The sequence below is a fragment of the Sapajus apella genome, unplaced genomic scaffold (assembly GCF_009761245.1).
Source record: "Sapajus apella isolate SASKATOON/1434 unplaced genomic scaffold, GSC_monkey_1.0 scaffold190, whole genome shotgun sequence".
NCBI classification, from domain to species: Eukaryota; Metazoa; Chordata; class Mammalia; order Primates; family Cebidae; genus Sapajus; species Sapajus apella.
The window spans coordinates 52,540-62,889 of record NW_022437130.1 but is presented as its reverse complement, the minus strand read 5'-3'; the positions used below and the strand labels follow the sequence as shown (position 1 = coordinate 62,889).

Sequence of the window (10,350 nt, the reverse complement as noted above, 5' to 3'; positions counted from 1 at the left end):
CCAATACAGGAGCACCCAGATACATAAAGAAGCTCTTAATGACTTACAAAGAGGCTTAGACTCCCACACAATAATAGTGGGAGACTTCAACGCTCCATTGTCAATATTAGACAGATCAACAAGACAGAGAATTAACAAGGATATCCAGGACTTGAACTCAGACCTGGACCAAGCAAACCTAATAGACATTTACAGAACTCTCCACCCCAAATCCACAGAATATACATTCTTCTCCACCACATCACAACTACTCTAAATTTGACCACATAATAGGAAGTAAATCATTCCTCGGCAAATGCAAAAGAACAGAAATCCTAACAAACAGTCTCTCAGACCACAGTGCAATCAAGTTGGAACTCATAATTCAGAAATTAACTCAGAACTGCACAGCTTCCTGGAAACTGAAAAACTGGCTCTTGAGTGTTGACTGGATAAACAATAAAATGAAGGCAGAAATAAAGACGTTTTTTGAAACCAATGAGAATGAAGGCACAACATACCAGAATCTCTGGGACACATTTAAAGCAGTGTCTAGAGGAAAATATGTTGCAATAAATGCCCAAATGAGAAGCAAGGAAAGATCTAAAATCGACATTCTACCTTCAAAATTGAAAGAGCTAGAGGAGCAAAGCCAAAAAAACTCAAAACCTAGCAGAAGATAAGAAATAACTAAGATCAGAGCAGAACTGTGGGAGATAGAGACACAAAAAACCCTTCAAAAAATCAATAAATCCAGGAGCTGGTTTTTCAAAAAGATCAACAAAATAGGCAGACCACTAGCCAGATCAATAAAAAAGAAAAGAGAGAATAACCAAATAGACGCCATAAAAAATGATAAAGGGGATATCACCACAGATTCCACAGAAATACAAACCATCATCGGAGATTACTACAAACAACTCTATGCACAAAGCTAGTAAACCTGGAAGAAATGAATAAATTCCTGGACATTTGCATCCTCCCAAGCCTAAACCAGGAAGAAGCCAAAACCCTGAATGGACCAATAACAAGGGCAGAAGTTGAGGCAGCAATTAAGAGCTTAGCACCCAAAAAAAGCCCAGGACCAGATGGGTTCACAGCGGAATTCTACCAGATATACAAAGAGGACCCGGTACCATTCCTTCTGAAGCTATTCCAAACAACCCAAAAAGAAGGAATCCTTACCAAATCATTTTATGAGATCAATATCAGCCTGATATCAAAACCTGGCAGAGACTCAGCAAGAAAAGAAAACTTCAGGCCAATATCCATGATGAACATAGATGCAAAAATCTTCAATAAAATACTGGCAAGCCGATTGCAACAGTGCATCAAAAAGCTTATCCACCATGATCAAGTAGGCTTCATCCCGGGGATGCAAGGCTGGTTCAACGTACGCAAGTCTATAAACGTAATTCACCACATAAACAGAACCAAAGACAAAAGCCACATGATTATCTCAATTGATGCAGGGAAGGCCTTTGACAAAATTCAACAGCCCTTTATGCTAAAATCCCTCAGTAAACTAGGTATTGATGGAATGTATCTCAAAATAATAAAAGCTATTTATGACAAACCAACAGCTAATATCATACTGAATGGGCAAAAACTGGAAGCATTTCCTTTGAAATCTGGCACTAGACAAGGATGCCCTCTCTCACCACTCCTATTCAATATAGTATTGGAAGTTCTAGCCAGAGTAATCAGGCAAGAAAAAGATATAAAGTGTATTTAATTATGAAAGGAGGAAGTCAAATTGTCTCTATTTGCAGATGACAAGATTGTATATCTAGAAGACCCCATCATCTCAGCCAAAAATCTCCTGAAACTGATAAGCAACTTCAGCAAAGTCTCAGAATACAAAATCAATGTGCAGAAATCACAAGCATTCCTATACACCAATAACAGACTTAAAGAGAGCCATATCCACATCGAGAACGAACTTCCATTCACAATTGCTACAAAGAGAATAAAATACCTAGGAATACAACTAACAAGGAACGTAAAGGACCTCTTTAAGGAGAACTACAAACCACTGCTCAACAAAATAAAAGAGGACACAAACAGATGGAGAAACATTCCATGCTCATGTTTAGGAAGAATCAATATTGTGAAAATGACCATACTGCCCCAAGTAATTTACAGATTCAACACTACTCCCATCAAGTTACCGATGACCTTCTTCACAGAACTGGAAAAAACCACCTTAAACTTCCTATGGAACCAAAGAGAGCCCGCATAGCCAAGTCAATTCTAAGCAAAAAGAACAAAGTGGGAGGCATCACATTACCGAACTTCAAACTATACTTCAAGGCTACAGTAATCAAACCAGCACAGTACTGGTACCAAAACAGAGATATAGACCAATGGAACAGAACAGAGGCCTCAGAGGCAACACTACACATCTACAACCATCCAATCTTTGACAAACCTGAAAAAAACAAGCAATGGGGAAAGGAGTCCCTGTTTAATAAACGGTATTGGGAAAACTGGCTAGCCATGTGCAGAAAGCAGAAACTGGACCCCTTCCTGACACCTTACACTAAAATTAACTCCAGATGGATTAAAGACTTAAACATAAGACCTAACACCATAAAAACCCTAGAAGAAAATCTAGGCAAACCATTCAGGACATAGGTGTAGGCAAGGACTTTGTGACCAAAACACCAAAAGCATTAGCAACAAAAGCCAAAATAGATAAATGGGACCTAATCAAACTCCACAGCTTTTGTACAGCAAAAGAAACAGTCATTAAAGTGAATCCACAACCAACAGAATTGGAAAAAAATTTTGCAATCTACCCCTCTGACAAAGGGCTAATATCCAGAATCTACAAAGAAATAAAACAGATTTACAGGAAAAAAAAAATAAGCCCATTCAAAAGTGGGTGAAGAATATGAACAGACACTTTACAAAAGAAGACATACAGGAGACCAACAAACATGAAAAAATGCTCATCATCACTGGTCATTAGAGAAATGCAAATCAGAGCTACATTGAGATACCATCTCACGCCAGTTAGAATGGCGATCATTAAAAAAATCTGGAGACAACAGATGCTGGAGAGGATGTGGAGAAATAGGAACACTTTTATACTATTGGTGAGAGTGTCAATTAGTTCAACCATTGTGGAAGACAGTGTGGTGATTCCTCAAGGACCTAGAAATAGAAATTCCATTTGACCCAGCAATCCCATTACTGGGTATATATCCAAAGGATTATAAATCATTCTACTATAAGGACACATGCACACAAATGTTCATTGCAGCACCGTTTACAATAGCAAAGACCTGGAACCAACCCAAATGCCCATTGATGACAGACTGGACAGGGAAAATGTGGCACATACACACCATGGAATACTATGCAGTCATCAAAAACAATGAGTTTGTGTCCTTCTTAGGGACATGGATGAACTTGGAAACCATCATTCTCAGCAAACTGACACAAGAACAGAAAATCAAACACTGCATGTTCTCACTCATAGGTGGGTGTTGAACAATGAGAACACATGGACAGAGGGAGGGGAGAGTCATACACTGGGGTCTGTTGGGAGGAAATAGGGGAGGGATAGTGGGGAACGGGGAGTTGGGGAGAGATAGCATGGGTAGAAATGCCAGATATAGGTGATGGGAAGGAAGGCAGCAAATCACACTGCCATGTGAGTGCCTATGTAACAATCTTGCATTCTCTTCACATGGACACCAAAACCTAAAATGCAATTTAAAAAAGGGGGGAATCGTGAATAATCTTCCCCTCGTTCAGCATGTCATGAAGAAATAACCCTAAAGATGGGCACCAGCACCCTCTGGGCTGCTCTATGGAGTAGCCATTCTATCTTTATTTACTTGCCTAAAAAACTTGTTTTTAGGAAAGAATAAACTTGCTCTGTGGTTCACACCTGTAATCCCAGCACTTTGGGAGGCTGAGGCAGGCGGATCACCTGAGGTCCAGAGTTCATCAGCCTGGCCAACATGGTGAAACCCTGTCTCTACTAAAAATATAAAAATTAGCCACATGTGGTGGTGAGCACCTGTGATCCCAGCTACTCAGGAGGCTGAAGTAGGAAAATCACTTGAACCTGGGAGGCATAGGTTATGGTGAGCCAAGATCACATCACTGCCCTCTATCTAGCCTCGGCAACAGAGTGAGACTCCACCTCAAAAAAAAAAATATATGTTTTCACTTTACGGACTATCCCTGAGTTGTTTCTTACACAAGATCCAAGAACCCTCACTTGGGGTCTGGATCGGGTCCCCTTTCCTGTAACACAGCTGCTGATCCTGAAGAGGGTCAGACTTGGGTCCTAAGATGGGGAGTCTGGGAATGTGATAAGGGCAGCCACCAGGTCCCAGGGATCTGGGCTCATGGGGGTCTGCTGGGTCAGAAGGCGCCTGCTTAAGATGGGGTCCTTCAATGTCAGGGAGGGGAATGGCCCACTTACACGATGGGGAGAGGGTTATATTCAAGACAGAACATACACACACACGAGTAGGACTAGGGGATGTTGCTGGCCACAACAGTGAAGTTGAGACCTCTGGAATCAGGACCAGGTTCAAATCCTGACTCTGACGCTTGTGCGTGTGGCCTTGGGGCAAGTCACCTCCCTAACGTGCAATTCCCTTGTCTGCAAAATGGGAACAGAGTAGTTCTTATTTTTGCATGTTTGCTTATTACATTTAATTATCTTCCTAATCTTCATTTTACCCTCATGAGGGTTGACAGACTTAGCAAATCATCACACAGATGCCCCGTTACCCTTGAAGACAAAGAGCGAATAACGTTTTAGTCTAAGTCTCGTGCATTATTTGGGACATACACTGAGAGTCCGAAACTCACACTTCACTGGATGTCCTGTGTTTTCTCTGGCAACCCTGCTCCCCACCAACGTGGTGCTTTTGGGATAGTTATCTTCCCCTTCTCAGCTTTCATTTCTGTATCTGGAGAATGTGGAAGTGGAAGGTAGAATACATGATTTTTAAGTTGCTGTGACTTTCTGAGAGTCCTTCACAGGTTACTTGACCCCATTCTCTCCCCAAGCCCCACCCCAACTCCAGTCTGCATGCCTCAGTTTCTCCTCCTAGTCCTTAGGGAATACTATTTTTTTTTTTTTTTGAGATGGAGTCTCGCTCTGTTACGCAGGCTGGAGTGCAGTGCCACGATCCTTGCTCACTGCAACCTCTGCTTCCCAACCAATTCTCCTGTCTCAGCCTCCCCAGTAGCTGGGATTACAGGCATGCATCACTATGCCTGGCTAATTTTTGTATTTTTATTACAGACAGGGTTTCACCATGTTGCCAAGTTGGTCTCAAACTCCTGGCCTCAAGTGATCTACCCACCTCAGCCTCCCTAAATGCCGGGATTACAGGTTTGACCCACACCACCCAGCTCAAAGAAAATAGAACACTATTTTCCAATCTTGGGTCAGTTTGTTTCATTTATGCAGCAATGGCACCGCCTGGTGGCTTCATGGAGAAGTGCCCTGAGGGTAAACCGCCCACAGCAGGGGTTGGAAAAACACTTAAAGGAATCTGACAGATGATGATCATCTCTCTAGAGGAAAAATGGTTCATTAAACTGTAGCAACCCCAGTATCCCTCCTTCACCAGGATCTCATGGTGATGTTAGGAACTGTCTACCAAGAGGCAGGAAAGTGCACAGGGAAAGTGACACGGTGCATTATTTGCAGATATGTTGCTCTTCTCTGATTTTTTTTTTTTTTTTTTTTTTTAGGTGGAGTGTTGCTCTGTCCCTCAGGCTGGAGTGCAATGGTGTAATCTCATCTAACTGCAATTTACGCCTCCCAGGTTCAAGCACTTCTCCTGCCTCAGCCTCCTTAGTAGCTGGGATTATAGTCACCTGCCACACCACACCTGGCTAACTTGTATTTTCAGTAGAGATGAGGTTTCGCCATGTTGGCCAGGCTGGTCTCGAACTCCTGACCTCAAGTGCTCTACCTGTCTTAGCCTCCTAAAGTGCTGAAATTACAGGCATGAGCCACCGCGCAAAGCCTGGTCTCTGATTTTTAGCAATGATGGTGTCAACCTGATCAACTGCCCTGAATTTTCCCATGTTCTTCCTCTCTCCGTCTCTTTCTTCCTAATGATGACATGTATGCACTGCACATCAGGCACTGTCTGAGTGGCTTCTATTGCACTTGCTAAGCACCTATTGTTTGCAAGGCCCTGGAATACAAGGTGAAGGAATTAGAAAAGGTCCTGGCTCCTAGTCCTGGCAAAAACAATCATATGCATGTGCATTTGATCTTTTTTCAAGAATTCAATTATAATCAAAGTGCCACTAACATTTTTCACAAGGCCAGGCACAGTGGCTCACACTTGTAATCTCAGCACTTTGGGAGGCCAAGATGGGTGGATCATTTGAGGTCAGGAGTTGGAGACCAGCCTGGTCAACATGGTGAAACCCAGTGTCTACTAAAAATACAAAAATGAGCCAGACCCAGTGGCATATGCCTGCAATCCCAGCTCCTCAGGAGGCTGAGGCTGGAGAACTGTTTGAACCCAGGAGGCAGAAGTTGCAGTGAACTGAGATTACACCACTGCACTCCAGCCTTTGTGATTTACCAAGATCTGTCTCAAGAAAAAAAAACATTTTTTTACAATTTTTAGAAAAAGGGTCTTGCTGTGTCTCAGAGCTGGAATTCAGTGGCGTGATCACAGCTCACTGTAACCTTGAACTCCTTGGCTCAAGCGATCCTCCTGCCTCAGCCTCCCAAGTAGTTAGTACTACAGGTGTGCACTACCAACATGCCCAGTTAATTTAAAAAATTGCTTTTTTGTACAGATAGGTTCTCTCTGATTGCTATGTTGCCCAGGCTAGCCTTGCTTTCCTGGCTTCAAATGATCCTCCCACCTCAGCCTCCATATGCCATTATACCGTAAATGTACCTAGCCAGGGCTCATGCCTGTGATTCCCGCACTTTGGGAAGCTGAGGTAGGCAGATCACTTGAGGCCAGGAGCTTGAGAGCACCTGGCCAACGTAGTAAAACCCCATCTGTACTAAAAATACAAAAAATTAGCTGGGTGTGGTAGTGCCTGTGGTCCTAACTACTACGGAGGCTGAGGCATGAGAATTGCTTGAACCTGGGAGGCGGAGGTTGCAGTGAGCTGAGATCACACCACTCCACCAGCCTGGCCAACAGAGAAAGACTCTGTCTCAAACAAACATCTAGCCAGGGCTCTGGAAACCATGGCATATAGTATCTACACGGAGACACAGAGATCCCACCATCTGTTTTTAGACAGCCCATGAGCTGCACAAGAATGTTTATTGGTTTTATATTTTTAAATACTTGAAAAAAATCAGGCTGGGCACAGTGGCTCACCTCTGCAATTCCAGCAGTTTGGGAGGCTGAGGTGGGTGGATCACCTGAGGTCAGGAGTTGGAGATAAGCCTGGCTAACACGGCAAAACCCCATCTCTACTAAAATACAAAAATTAGGCAGGCCTGGTGGCACACACAGTAATCCCAGTCTATAGTGCAGTGGCAAGATCTCGGCTCACTGCAATCTCCACCTCCTAGGTTCAAGCAATTCTCCTGCCTCAGCCTTCCGAGTAGCTAGGATTACAGGCGTGCGCCACCACGCCCACCTAATTTTATTGTATTTTTAGTAGAGATGGAGTTTCACCATGTTGGTGAGGATGGTCTCGATCTCCTGACCTCATGATCCGCCCACCTCAGCCTCCCAAAGTGCTGGGATTACAGGCATGAGCCCCAGCCTTTTTTTTTTTTTTTTTTTTTTTCCTTTTTGGACAGGGTCTCTGTGAAGGTGCAGGCTGCACTGAGCTTTCACTGTGCTACTGAACCCAGGCTGGAGTGCAGAGGTGACATCATGGCTCACTGCAGCCTCCACCTTCCCTGGATTCAAACAATCTTCCCCCTTCAGCCTCCTGAGTAGGTGGCTACAAGAATGTGCCACCATACCTGGCTAATTTTTTGTGTGTTTTTTGTAGAGACTGGGTCCCCCTATGTTACATAGGCTGGTCTCAAACTCCTGGCTTCAAGCAGTCCTCCTGCCTTAGCCTCCCAAAGTCCGGATATTAAGCTGTGAGCCACTGTACCTGGCCTCTTTTATCCTTAAAATGGGATTTTTTTTTTTTTTTTTTTTGAAGACAGGGTCTCACTCTGTCATCCAGGCTCACTGCATCCAGGTGCAATTGTGGCTCACTGCAGCCTCCACCTCTCAGGCTCAAGCAGTCCTCCTGCCTCAGCCTCTCAGTAGCTGGGACCACAGGTGCACCACCATGCAAGACTAACTTATTTTTTGTAGAGATGGGCTTTCACCCTGTTGCCCGGGCTGGTCTTAAACAGCTGGGCTTAAGTGATCTCCAGCCTCAGCCTCCCAAAGTGCTGGGATTACAGATGAGAGGTGCCAAACCCAGCCTATTTTATTGCTTATATTAGTTACCTCTATTAGAAGACATTCCCTTGTGTTCAAGCCCCTGGCTGACCAAAAACTCCATGGCCAGCCCTCTGAGCCTTCTTATAGAGAAGACTAGTGGGGGTCGAGCTGTCTCTTCTTTTTTCTTTTGAGATGGAGTCTAGCTCTGTCCCCCAGGCTGAAGTGCAGTGGTGCGATCTAAGCTCACTACAACCTCCACCTTCTGGGTTCAAGCGATTCTCCTGCCACTGTCTCCCAATTAGCTGGGATTACAGGCACATGCAACCATACACAGTTCATTTTTGTATTTTTAGTAGAGACAAGGTTTTGCCATGTTAGCCAGGCTGATCTTGAACTCCTGACCTCAAGTGATCTGCCCACCTCAGCCTCCCAAAGTGCTGGGATTGCAGGCATGCACCCCCATGCCTGGCAGAAAGATTGGGTTTTCTCATTTTATTTTTTAATTTTTAGATAGAGTCTCACTCTGTCACCCAGGCTGGAGTACAATGGTGTGGTCTCGGCTCACTGCAACCTCCACCTCCCGGGATTCTCTGGCCTCAGCCTCTCGAATAGCTGGGACTACAGGCATGTGCCACCACACCTGGCTAATTTCTGTATTTTTAGTAGAGATGTGGTTTTACTATGTTGGCCATGATGGCCTCAAACTCCTGACCTCCGGTGATCCTCCCACCTCTGCCTCCTAAAGTGCTGGGATTACAGGCGTGAACCACTGTGCCTGGCCATGGGTTTTCTTGAACCAAAGCATATTCCTTGTCATGTTTAACAAAATTGTACCCCAGCCCTGTACTTTGCTTGACTCATCCTCCTTTGACTAGCGAACCTCTCAAAAGCTGTAAGGAACATGGAAGAGCCACTGGCCAGGCATGCTGGGTGGTGGCAGGGGGTGCTGGGGTCCCAGTAGTTGGCATCCCCTTTCCCAGGATGTACACAGGGCCTCATTTACCTGTCCTGTTATCTCCTAGGTCAGCTCATCAACACCGTCTGTGTGAAAAAGGGAGACCAGATCTTGTTTTCTTCCATGTTCAAAGCCAATATCAACATCTACAACATTGCTGTCAGTGCGTGTCTGAACCACCGGTAGCCTAGAACTACTTAGACCTGTTTTATTAATCATACATCTGCCAGGCCCAACCAAGCCAAAACATGAAATCGACCAGACGCAGTGACCCACATCTGTAATCCCAGCACTTTGGGAGGCTTAGTTGACTCATTGCATTTTTGGTCTTTGCCAACTGGTTTGCTTTTGCAGTGACTGGTACTTGTTCCTTTCCGTGCTTAGTGTTTCTTTCAGGAGCTCTTTAGGGCAGATCTGGTGGTGAGAAAGTCTCTCAGTAATTGCTTGTCCGTAAAGGATTTTATTTCTCCTTCACTTACGAAGCTTAGTTTGGCTGGATATGAGATTCTGGGTTGAAAGTTCTTTCCTTTAAGGATGTTGAATATTGGTCCCCACTCTCTTCTGGCTTGAAGGGTTTCTGCCGAGAGAGCTGCTGTGAGTCTGATAGGCTTCCCTTTGTGGGTAACCCGACCTTTCTCTCTGGCTGCCCTTAGCATTTTCTCCTTCATTTCAACCCTGGTGAATCTGACAATTATGTGCCTTGGGGTTGCTCTTCTTGAGAAATATCCTTGTGGAGCTCTCTGTATTTCTTGGATTTGAAATTTGGACTGCCTTGCTAGGCTTGGGAAGTTCTCCTAGATAATATCCTAGAGCGTGTTTTCCAGCTTGGATTCATTCTCCCCGTCATATTCAGGTACACTGATCAAGCATAGGTTAGGTCTTTTCACATAATCCCATATTTCCTGAGGCTTTGTTCACTTCTTTTCAGTCTTTTTTCTCTGTCATGCCTTCCTTTTTATTTCATTGATTTGATCTTCAATCTCTGATATCCTTTCTTCTGCTTGATCGATTTGGCTATTAAAACTTGTGTTTGCTTCACATAGTTTTCATGCT

At 44.2% G+C, this 10,350-nt stretch overlaps 1 long non-coding RNA gene across 2 annotated transcripts; it reads right to left on the bottom strand.

Moving 5' to 3' along the window:
- Positions 1-4,227: 4,227 nt before the first annotated feature.
- Positions 4,228-9,436, bottom strand: LOC116543575. Of its 2 annotated transcripts, none has more exons than XR_004265621.1 (3): positions 9,346-9,436; positions 4,819-4,919; positions 4,228-4,376 (listed from the first exon to the last, which is right to left on the bottom strand). It is a non-coding gene; the product is annotated as an uncharacterized LOC116543575 (long non-coding RNA). The 2 variants fall into 2 exon arrangements; XR_004265620.1 differs by having other exon boundaries at positions 4,228-4,373.
- Positions 9,437-10,350: the final 914 nt, after the last annotated feature.